Source organism: Montipora foliosa, chromosome 7 (assembly GCF_036669935.1).
Source record: "Montipora foliosa isolate CH-2021 chromosome 7, ASM3666993v2, whole genome shotgun sequence".
Classification (NCBI taxonomy): Eukaryota; Metazoa; Cnidaria; class Anthozoa; order Scleractinia; family Acroporidae; genus Montipora; species Montipora foliosa.
Genome location: NC_090875.1, coordinates 40,311,531 through 40,324,005, shown reverse-complemented (window position 1 = coordinate 40,324,005; position 12,475 = coordinate 40,311,531). Strand labels below are relative to the sequence as shown.

Here is a 12,475-nt window from a genome sequence, read left to right as displayed (position 1 = left end):
AGAAGAAGTTGTGGATAAATTGCTTACAAAATGGCAGTTCTCTTAGCATCACTTGTTTTCTTATCTGGTTAGGAAACAATGACTGAATTCGTGTTTGATTTTTTCCTCAACTATGTAAACAGCTGCGAATGCCTCAGTTTGCGACAAGTGAAAACAAGTATTGTTTCCAAAACTTTTCAACCTTTCACGAAATCTGGAAAAAGATCATGAATCATGATTTATTTAGTTGCATTTTATAGATGCAACAGGGCCAGGTGAAAATAATCGCCAACCGGTGTTTTGCAATAATTCTTATTTTCGTTATATGTTTTTGCACATTTGTTATTCAGCTCCTTTAAACTTTTCACGAGGTTGCTAAAAGCCTATGAAAGTACCAGAGGATAACCTTTATGCTAGGAAAGAATAAATTGACCTCTCCAGCTTGTACGTTTTGTTTTTTCCATTTCAGACCAAGCGATGTTACTCTAGAGAACAGTTTCTTTCAAGGGTCGTCTTATCCACGCGCTTACTTACGAATAACTTATGAAAAAACAAAAGGAGTATTATCTCAAGAACATCACGTGGTCTGCAATGGGACAACGTGCAAGCTAAAGAGGTCAATTCGTGTTAGATTCTTATCGTAGAGGAATGCTTCATTGTTCAATTAAAACAAGGTGATACCGAAAACAACTGAATATTTCTCAACTATCACAACTATCGAGAGCTTTCAACCCCGTCTTTTACATTTATGCACCGTTAGCTTTTAAATTTGTTACAAGTATACCTTACAAGTATTGAATACAACCAACAGAATGATGAAATAATAATAGCAAACTAAAAGAGCAGCAGTTTGCTTTAGGTGAACACAGTTGTCACTGTTCTTGGCAATATCACGGCGTGTTCCTTTGCTACTGTGACGAGTGGACCTGTGAACTTAGCGGATCGACGAGCAAATGTCTCTTCGCATCCCGACATTTTTAACATACATAGCACAGTGACACCTTAAGTCTTCCACTGAACAATGGCTCGGTAACACATGCTGAATGCAACGAGTGTCAATCCCGCCGCAGCGAACGAAGAAAACTCGAAGAATATTTCAACTTATTACGTTGCGGCGTTACTTCGAAAACTGAAACGTCGGAAAATTGATATTGATCGTTGCCATATTGATTTTAATTCAACTGAGCGAGTGACAAATTAGCATGTTTTGAAAAAATCCATAATGGTTGTTGACTTATCGATTAATTTACATCCGCGTGAGTGAAGTCGTCGATACGCTTCGCGGTATCCACGACTAAAAATGTTTTAGTTTATTCAGATATAAACCTTTAAAAGCCTTTCTGGCATCAGGGTACTGCATGATCACATTAATTCAGCCAAGATTAAACTTCAAGGTCTCACTTGATCACGAATTTTGCAAAGCTATGAGTAACTCATGCAACTTCTAGCCTCATAGACACTTTCGGCAAAACGGAGCATCATGGGTAATCAGGATAAAGCGCATGATTTGCTTACAAGCAAATCAAAGTTTTATTGTCATGGTTTGTGAACGAAAATTTACCTTTTGTCATAAATGTTTCCACGATGAAATCGAAGTGAGTATCCTGTTGTTTTATCTATCAGGCCCTGCCTTATTGTAAGTTGTTTGTATTTAAATCTTTATTTTTTTTTATTTTATTTTAGTTTTTTCTTTTTCAATTATTATTCTGTCGTTGTTGCTGTTGAAGTTGTTGTTGTTGTTGTTGTTGTTGTTGTAATTTTGCTTTTATACTTGTGTCTCCATTTCACAACTACTACTACTGTAACTTGACTATGACTACTCCTCCTAGCTAGATTAGCTTTTTAGTTATTTTCTATGTGGCCTTATACCCTACCATTAGTTGTATCAATTCTTGTTCTCTTCTCCTTTTTTCGTGTGTGGTATAAATAATCCTTGTTGTTGTTGTTGTTGTTGTTGTTGTTGTTGATTCTATGCTTATTGACCGGAATGAGTTGTGAAGAAGCTATTCGAGTACGTGAAATGAAGAAGATTATCATGAACATCCCGAAGTGCGTGCTGGCAAGCGATTCAAAACATATCTTCTAGGGTCTATATGGTTTTCGAAGATTTTCTGGAGTGGAGCGTTGGTCAACTCCAGTTTAATTTCACGATCATGATAAGAGGAAAGTCGACAACAGGAAACAAGAAAGATCGGCTAGATTGCAGAATACCCGGCACAAGAAATGGACCCTAAAAGCATAGAATCAAACACTCACTTTGATTTGATAGATAAAACTTCATGACAAAAGGTAAATTTTCGTTCACAAACCATTATAATTAAACTTTGATCGGTCATTCTCACTCCGAACTCTGTAACCTTTATCTTGATTACCCAATATGCACCGTTTTGCAGAAATGGTGCATTATGATTTGAAAAATATTGGATAGACTAGTACTGTGTGTATCAGCTTATTGAAACAGCTGTCATAAACGTTTGGTAAGTCATAATATTATTATCAAAGAAGTACATTATAATAAATCAAATACGAGCGTCTGGAAGCTTTCTCAGTCTACGAACGCTACAGTGACAATGGAGTCACTGGAGTCTGGAGTCTGTGGAATATAAATATCAACTGATTTGCAAGCTAAATGCAGATTCATTTATGTCTATCGGAAAGCGAAGAAATAATTGCCGCTTCAGCCATCATCGTTAAGTATGGAAGAAGGTAACTCACGCGTTGGATTGTTTGATTAGTTGTCCTAAAAATTATATCTGAAGACGGACAACTCAAGACCCCTGACAATGCCTGAAATGTTATGCGCTGGCGCTCAGCGGCTCTAATTTTAGCAACGAATCATTCTTTACAGAACAAAAAAAATAAGTTCTTCATTACAAAACACTTTTTTTTTAAATAAGAGAGTTGAAAATGAAATAACAAAACCCACCTGGAGAAGAAAAATTATAATTTCCTCGTTGGTATAAACCATGTATTCACTCACTCAAAAACTGCGGCATCATGTAGAGGAAGTCCAAGTTCAAGATATATATTTATTGTTTACAAACATTGACGTCAAACACGGAACAAAATTAAGACGTTATTGTTTCAACAGCCAATTAGGTTCTGGTTGGCATCTTAATAACAATCGATGACGTCACGAGAACATCGCTATTCACACAGATCGATGACATAGCACAAAAAAGAGAGAAACTCAGGGGCACCCAACGAGTAGTTCAAAACCACTTAAACATAGCATTGTTAAACGAATTTTAGCTTTTAAACGGCAGATATAGGCATATTTTTATCTCCTAAAAATTTTTCATCTGTTCGGATTTCCTAGCTGAAAGTCTAGTGTTTCGAAAATTACAGGGATAAAAACTTACCTTTTCGAAAATTTCAGCCAGAGAAAAGGTTCCGAAAATTCTAGGTGACTTTTTTAGGGTAAAAATCCGTTAAAAATGGGCCATTGTACCATGTTTTAGATGTTCGAAAATCCTAGGACAGGCAGGCGAGCAACAAAATTTATTACAAATGTTCCGAAAATTCTAGATCTCAAATCTAGAGAAACTGGCAAAAATACTTTCAACTTTCTTCTGATGTGTAGCCTTTCCTTTCGGTATGGCTATTTTGTTGATTTACTTCGCCTTCTCGAGAGTTTTTCTTTGCTCCGGTGAACTGTGGCCTCGAAGAATTTATATATTTGAATATTTTTCGCTGTTTCTCAGCAATGGATGCTCGCTGGACCTTGAAACTTGGTCAAAGAGAAGTAAATTTATCCGTGTGGCCATCGCCGGAGTTTGAGCGTGACTGATGCCGGAGAAGTGTGATTTTATTTATTTATTTATTTATTTATTTATTTATTTATTTATTTATTTATTTATTTATTTATTTGTACAAAGTGCCGGTGCAAAAACAACAGGATGTAAGTCCCCTGCTGGGTTTAAGCTCCAACCCAACCCTCTCCTAAAATATTACTTAATCATATAAATAGAGAAAATATTGAAGGGCCGCAGCCAGGATGGAACATAGTTAAAATTTAAAAAACGATCTCTGGCTAAAATGATTAAAAAAAAAACTACGAGCTTTCGACTGCCCGAACTGCAGTCTTCGACGGGTAAAATGAATGATAAGGAATCGATGAGAAAATTTAAATAAAAACGTACATTGCATCCATTTTACCCGTCGAAGACTGCAGTTCGGGCAGTCGAAAGCTCGTAGTTTTTTTTTAATCATTTTAGCCAGAGATCGTTTTTTAAATTTTAATATAAATAGACTAAATAGGCTGCGTAACAAGTGCACGCAGCAAGGGTATTTAACCGGCGACATTTAGGACAAATTATTTTAAAGTACGAAAGTTGTCGCCATCAAAAACGTTGAAAAGTCTCTTGAAATAAAATGACTTAAGTTTACGCTTAAAAGAGTCAATAGTCTCAGCCTGCCTAACATCATTACATATATTGTTCCACAAAATTGCTATCCTATTAAAATAGAAGTCCCGAAAAGTTGATGTACGGTTATTATTAATCTTTAAGTTCAGCCCTGAGCACGCTTGACGCGTCTGACTCGTAACAAATGGAAAATAGTAATTAAATGAACGAGTTAGATCAACATGTTCATGAAGACATTTAGAAAATAAAACTACGTCGAGATATTGAAGCCAGTAATTAAGCAGCAATAGCTTCAGTTTGATTAAGCGATCCTTATCAGATAAGTTACTACTATCTTTTAGTATAAGGCTTGTAGATCTTCTTTGCACTTTTTCAACTAGGAATAAATTGCCGATAACAGACTGAGGTGCCCATAACTGAGAGCAATAGCAAAAGTGTGCACGCAGTTTAATAAATGAATTGTGGTCGTTTCGCCAATGAGTCGTTTCGCCAACGACTCATTCGCCAACGTCTCGGGTCGATTCACCAACGTCCTAAGTCGCTTGGCCAACGTCCTACTGGTCAATTCGCCAACGTCAGATACCTACTGCCTAATAAACTTAAACGCTCTCGATGAAAACCGATGCAAATTGAAAACATATCAACAAATATCGTTGGCAATCAAAATCGTTTATCACGATATTTCTTACTTTGCTAATTTCAAAGCAGCGAGCTTCTTTCGTTGTTTAGTTGAAAATAAAATATTATTCACTAACTGGAATAATAAACTCAAAACAAAAGAATAAAAATGTGAAATAGCAGACTTTAAAGTAATTCACACACAGTCCACGGTGACTTGCCTGGCGGCGAGCTCGGGCATCAGTTGGATTAGGTTCTGGAGCACTTAGAAATATTATATGTTTGTAGGAAGTTCGATAGGAAGTCAATATGCTAATAATGTCTTTCCTTTTCAATATGAATTTCGCAGAGAGTTGTTTAAGAGAAATAAGAGAAATTAGAAAAATGAGTTATCTTCTCTAAAAACAAAGTGAACATACCATTTTATAGTCCTTTCCCTTCTTGCTGGACATGAGTACGTATGCTAGGGGCACCTGCTTGGCATACTCCCCAGATCTAACAAACGCATTCACTGTTAAGAGCTGCTTGAAAGGGTGGCGAACAAGCTTAAACGTTGCATCTATGTACCAGGTCTTAGCACGGGCCAGGGTGTTGAGCTGCTCCTGTCTTGCAAATAGTAGGTGGCGCCTATCCTTTGCTTCGAGGTCAGCACGGAGGAAACCCTCAGGTAGACATTCATCAACCAGCTCGAAGTCAAGATCTCGTGGGTGTTCTGGGCGGAGTTTTTAACGTAGACGATTGGCCTGCCTTGCGATGTATTCCGGTTTGGGCAGGGCTGCACACGGGGCTTCAGTCAGTTCTTCCATCAGGACCTATAGACAGAAATAATAATAATAATATTAATACATTGTCGACTACTCCTTGGAAGGGATGTAGATTTACTAAACAACCAACATCGTAACCTTTAAAACACTCTTAACTGACTATTGTGTCTGGTCAATGATATAACCGATTATCTTTTGATATAGGATTGACTTATGGAAACATGTGGAAAGATGTAATTCTGGTCAGTTATTATAATTTCAAGTTGCCAAAAATTTCAATGTCGATAGAAAGAGAAAAATATTTAAAACCATACCTCATTTACTATTGCTGAAGCTGGCTTGAATTTGTCCTCCAACGCTCTTGACTTTAAGTCAAGAAGTCATGGCTGTCGACGAGGCTGGTCTTTCCACGTTTCGTTCCTCGCTCGACCAACTGGAAAGTTACCGGCTCTGTAACTATTGGTGGTTCTCCGTCGGGAACTGGTTCTAGAATCGACGGTTCTTCGTTTGTTGAGTACGGCTCTGAAGATGTGTCATCTGTTTAAAAGAGAGAAAATATGTAAGTGCTCAACAACAACAATTCTTTATTTACTCTAAACACTCTGGGACAAGAAAGTTAATAAGCGCCGCGCTCGAATAATATATTCGAGGAATATCCGTATAACCAGCAAAAACATTGTAAAAGAATTTTAAAATTGACTGAACTTTGTAAATTGTTCCACAACGACAAAGGAATTCGCTCTCACTCCTGATATTTTCGCTCTCGTTATCATGAAACTCTCGAGTTTTTTTCACCGCGTGAATTTCTCGCTTAATTCTAGATTTACTATCAGTTTAGTATCCGTCCATAGGAAAATTAACAGATAGAAAGTGTACCGTTGAAAAAATATATAGAAAAAGTAAATTAGTCTGGTACAATGTTTAAATAAGCGCCGCCCTCGAATAAGCGCCGCACTTGTGGCGCGAAAAATGAAATAAGCGCCGCGGCGCTTATTCAAGTAAATACGTTATATACATTTCGGCAAATTAAGCCCGCGTAAAAGAACAAAGCTAGGTAATGTCTCTTAAAACTATTAGGTTGATCGTTAACACATTTCACATAACCAAAACTCACCGAAATTGTTTTCATCTGAGAATAGTGGCGTCCCGCTCTTTTCTAAACTCTTAGGTTCAGGAAGGCTTGCAGACGGCTAAAAGATAAAAAAAAGACAAATCTGTCAATGTTCGTGTGATAGGAGTCTTTTAAGACCTAAGACCGAAACCTAAGCTTCAGTAAGGAGAGACGGTTTGATATTTCTATAACGGCATAAATAAATGGTAGATTTCCCAAGAAAAGCTTTAGTGCAGGCGCAGCTGATTAGAATATGCTCAATAGTTTCCAGTTAGGTGGAGTGGCGGAAAAATGACTTGTAGGACGAGGTAATCTGACAAGGAGAGATTTTTCTCTCTAAAAGCATCCCACCCAAGTTACATAAACATAAGTGCATGTACTTACCATCGAGGGGTCATTGATCAAAGAGTCCATATCTTCCTCCATTCCGCTACTCTCGAAGTATGGTGTCTCCATGCACACCTGGCAACTCCAGTCGATTCCCTCTCCAGACCGTACAGCGGCGCGGAACTGTGCTCGGGATATTCCAGTATCGCAGGTACGATGTTGCCAACGGTAGCAGCCGTCACATTGAAGGCCTTCTTGGCGCGGGCGAACGGCGACGTTACACACGTTGCAGATGTTCATGATGTAAAGCTGGAATTGTATTCAGTTGCTCTAAAGCTCGAATGAAGATCCAGTATCTTTTTGGGCCTTTTATACTTACGGCATCGGATCAGAAAGGTAAGTGCGATAAAATTCACAGATCTGATTGGTTAACCGGAAACATCCATATTCGAATAAGCTCACATAGGCGACGCTAATTAAATGCGACGCTAATTAGTGTCAATTGTAGTTTGTTTGTAGTGACTGGGAAAGACTGGTTAATATTGCACACACGCGCTGAAGACTTTTTTTTACTCGTAGAGAACTGCCGTCGGACGCGCAGGAAAATAATTCCAGGCGGAGGGAATGAACAGTAAAGACGCAACAGCGCAACACTGCAAACCAATTCCTGCACAGCTCCTTCAAATAAAGCCCAGTAACCTATTTGCTTTAGCAACTATCATGAGTATATGATCCTTCCAAGAGGTGTCATTTACGATCACTACCCCCAAATCTTTTTCAGTTGAGGCAACCTCTACATCTATACCATTTATACTATAGCTACGATGTGGATTAATACTCTTCCTAGATATACGCAGCTTATTGCACTTTGTAGGCTGAAAATACAATTCATTTGACAAGGAGCAAGTTGTAAGCGAAACTAAATCCTCCTGCAATTTCGAAAAATCAGCATCATTATTTATGATCCCATAAAATTTAGAATCGTCAGCAAACATAGCCAGCGTCGCACTGTTAATTACATTTGGAATGTCATTTACAAATAATAGAGAGAGAATCGGTCCTAGAAGTGACCCCTGAGGTACACTTGATCCAACGTCAGTCCAATTACTGTAAGTTCTATTTATAACCACTCTTTGACCCCTTCCAGTTAGGTATGAGTAAAACCAGGAGAGTAGAGGGTCATCGATTCCAAACGCTTTTAGCTTCGACACGAGCTTTGCCGGGCACACAGCATCGAAAGCCTTGCGGGCAAAGTCAAAGAAAATTATGTCTGATTCTAGCGCGCGGTCCAGTGCATGACCAATGTCATGTTATCGGCCAGATGTGAGGTAAGCTAAAAATTACTTTCCAACTTTCCTTTATTGAGGTACGAGTGACAACACGGGAATTTGAGAAGTCGCTTAAATCGCATTCAATCAGGCAAATAACCGCACAAAAAGCTAGAAAGTCACCCCGACAATAAAGTACGGCTTTTTTATTGTGAACTTTTGCATGTAAATATCTTTTTCAGTTTGTTATCGAGATTCCCACACAAATGCTTATAATTTTTTCCCCTTGAGTCTGGGCTGCCTGTGCTTTCATAAATTCCAAGTTCATTTTTTTTCACACAATCGCCTTTATGGTTATGATATTGACTTTCCATTTTCCAACTCCACAAAGGCGTATTTTGTTAGAGGACGGAACGAAAAAGGTAAAGCAGTTAAACCGGCACCATTTTAAATGAAAATTCTTCCCAAGACCTACCGAGAACGGAACCCTTCTACTATCCTCTGAAACCTTCCTCAGATAGGCGTATAACGACTCTGGGACAAAAGTGAAACTTAGCATGGGACGTACAGGAAAGATGTTTAATCGGAGTTTAGCCAATAGATTAATTGGAATGGAGTGAGTGAAAGCCATACTCACTGGGCCCGGTTGTTCAAAAGCCGATTAACGCTGATCCCAGATAAAAAATTAACCAAGGAGTCGAGTCATCTCTCTACTCCCAAATGCTGTTCAACGCTGATAATCGGCAAAACTTTACATTAAAAGAAGTCAATCTTGAAAAACAAAAATAAGCAAAAGGAACTTTCACCAAAAAGTTAAAACTTGAAACAAAAAGTTTACGCTAATCCTGGGTTAAGTTAATCGGCTTTCGAACAACCGGCCCTGATCACGTAGTTATCAATGAGCTAAAAGCTACCTCTTCCAAAATGTATCGCCCTACTTCTGCGCCACATGGTATTCAGAGTAAACGCTTAAAGGGAACCTCCACTCTTACTACAGAATAAGTTAACCGAAGGAAATTATGTTTACAAACAAATTTGTTTGCAAGTATAAGCGATGTTCGGAAGAGAAGAAAAGGAAAGGCGCGAGTATACTGGAGATGATGGAGTGCATGAAGTGTTTACACACCGGCCTCTTATTGACGTTTTTATGATAAAAAGCGAGGTTAGCTGGGGAAACCAGAAGTGATGGACTTGCTTTAATACAGTACCGTGCTATCATGGCCGATAGGTCGACGTTTGCAAATATGGACTAACGATTTTCATTCGGTTTGTGCATCGTTATCCCTTCACTGTTCTTCACTTCAGGACATCGACAAATTTCACGGTGAGCGCTTTTAAATTATACAAACGTTCGTAAATTTAAGCTACTTTTGGTCTTAAATTGTACGTACCCTTTGTGAATTGATTAGTTTTAATTTATTCGTTAAGTTTAAACTAAAAAAAAGTTTCTTAGGGTAATAGTTCTGTTCTTCGTGAAAGCTACGGCAGATTTTCCGGACGAGCCGAAGAATAATGAGGCTACCTTTGTGTTCTTGCTGAGAGATCGATTCTCCATTAACGGTTAGTTTTGGGGTTTGACCCCACAGCCAAATTGGGGAATAGCGAGAAAGCTTTTGCGGTCAATGAGACCAGGGTCGTAGCCAGAAAAAAACAAATTATGACTGAGGTGGTTAAATTCTCTTCGGAGGTATTAGTTATGTTTATGATGACTACATTTTAAAGACAACACTGGAATCACGCTTTATTTTTAAAAATCACGTGCCTCGGTTTGTCTCTTACTGGCTACGTACGGCTAAGCCCGCTACTTAACAGACTTCACTCGAACACAGTTTCCTTTTTTTTTGGCAAATGTAGATAAAAATTGTAGAATTTATAGCTTGAAAATCAACTCTAGTAAAAAGGGCACTTTAACTATTTTCGTAAGTGCACTTTAAAATCTTTTTGACAATTCCTCAGCATAAGTTTTAAAATGATAGTTTAAAGGCGAAATAGCATTTAAAACAGTACAATAGTTACACATACCGATGATTGTTTTTGATAAGAATTTTCTCAGTTTACGAAAACCTAACCAGAATTTTACCTGTTATCTGTCCACGGTTTTAAGGCCGGGACGGGTGATAAGTCGCTGCCACACGTCCCGGGAACAAGTCGCCACAACAATTCGCCTCATGTTACACGGTTAATAATATACATGAAAAAATTACTCGATTCTGATTGGCTGGGAGCAGGGCAGTTCAAGTGTAACACAGTGCAAAAAGTGTTATAGATAGTTTTCACCTGACGTCACAGCGGCCATGTTTGCGTACAGAAGAATAGAGGAAAAAGTCTTTTGGGAATTTGACTCTATTATAATGCAAAACATGTGCCATAATTTGCTATTGTTTTGTACACAAACATGGCCGTCTCTTCACGTGATTGAAAACCATCTATACCAGTGCAAATCACACATCGAAATTCTGGATTATGATTGGCTAATAAACAATAGCGTTTGGTCATAGCCAATCAAATCTTTTGTTTTCAAATCAAGAGCGCGCCCTGGATGACGCAATTTTTCCCTGATTGCGTGATACACGTGCGCTTCTTCTGCTTAACCATCTCGAAATTTTTCATATATATGACCTGTCTCTGCGACTTGTCACCTAATGTGTCTCGGCCTTTATGAACACGGGTGCAAATTCAGGGTAAAATACTCATGCACGTGCCGCACGTGACAGATGTGCCACATGCGCACTAATATTCACAAGCGACGCAAGCAAAAACACAAGCAACGTGCGCAGACTCAATTTGTTAAACTCCCAACTCAAATAAGTTTTCCAATTAGAAGAGAACTAGAACGTGTCACATGCATTGGGTCAAAACTCACTAAGTGAAACAATAACTTATAACTTCCTACTTCCGTCTCCAAACCCACCACAATTTCAGAACACTTCCTCACTAATAATCACACCACCAAATACATTTACCTTCATCCATTCGAGATTATTCATTCCAATCGTGATACCGTGCGCAAAGCAGGAGAAGCATGTCTCATCAAAATAGCTAACACCCCTGAACCTTTAGGTCTTAAGAAAGATGAAATGTAATCTACCTTTTCCCCGATATTTCTTGTTATATAACTTCAGTTATCAGTCCTTATTATTGTTGTACCGTGTCCGTTCAAATCCTTTAGTTATCTTTCGTGCTACACCAAATCACAAGCCATAACACTATTCAAATTGTAATGTCTTTGCTAACCGTAGTCATTGCTTGTAAAACCCTGGTGAAGAAAGGTAGTGCCTTTCCAAATATCGGCATTTTTAAATATATTCATTCATCGTTATATCAGCCTTGCTCTTTTTAGCTTACTTGAAACAATAACTTGAATTTTTGACTCGAAAGTGATCGGGTTGTGAACCATGACCCCACGTCAAGATTTTTTTTCTGCTGTCATGGTAGCTGAACGCGTTTAAACAATAATTATTGATCTATTTTTGAGCTGGAGTCAACCCTCAATGTTCTCCGTGGCAAACAAAACTCACTGTTTCCTTGGGACAAGTCATTAAGTGCTTATTGTTAAAACAAAGGGCACTAAGGAACAACACGTTGATGTGTCTGCGTAAATTGCTTGTGCTTCTTTACATTTTACATCACATTATCAGTTTTTGATTACTAATAACTGGCTCGTTATCAAAGCCAACGGCTTAAAAATGACCAATATTTAACTAACTTTAACCAGTACTATGACCTTCTGTAAACAAACTTGTATGTTAATGAAAGAAATGTAAACATGACTTCAGCAAAGATTCCCTTATTGGTTTAGAAAAGCCTCTTGGTTCACCCTCCTTTCCAACTCTAAAGCAGAATGCAACCACAACAGCACTGTTGGGGGTAGTCTGGGGCGTGTACTTTGTGCTCCAGTCCGTAAACCCAGAAGCGAGTGTTTGTGTCCTTCCACTCATATTTCACTTCTGAGACAGGAACGGCGCGCAAAGTGTGTCGCTGAAATAAACCAGTAAAAACTAAGAATTTGTTCCAATGAAGAGCTGTCACTTCTGAATCAAG

The 12,475-nt window shown here is 38.4% G+C and overlaps 1 protein-coding gene and 1 pseudogene across 2 annotated transcripts in view; both read right to left on the bottom strand.

The window, feature by feature from the left end:
• The window catches only part of LOC138009505 (protein SSUH2 homolog), a 44,979-nt gene extending 38,069 nt beyond the window's left edge, over positions 1 to 6,910 (bottom strand). Inside the window, exons 1-3 of one of the 2 annotated variants that reach the window (XM_068856555.1) lie at positions 6,843 to 6,910; positions 6,043 to 6,265; positions 5,384 to 5,776 (exon numbers count right to left, since the gene is read on the bottom strand). The gene's annotated coding sequence lies outside the window, so the exon portion shown is untranslated. Of the gene's footprint in view, positions 1 to 2,905; positions 2,979 to 5,383; positions 5,777 to 6,042; positions 6,266 to 6,842 lie in introns of those variants that run through there. The other variant, XM_068856554.1, reaches the window with a different exon arrangement.
• A 1,816-nt stretch (positions 6,911 to 8,726) lies between these two features.
• Positions 8,727 to 12,475, bottom strand: part of LOC138009503 (protein SSUH2 homolog) — a 35,154-nt pseudogene continuing 31,405 nt past the window's right edge.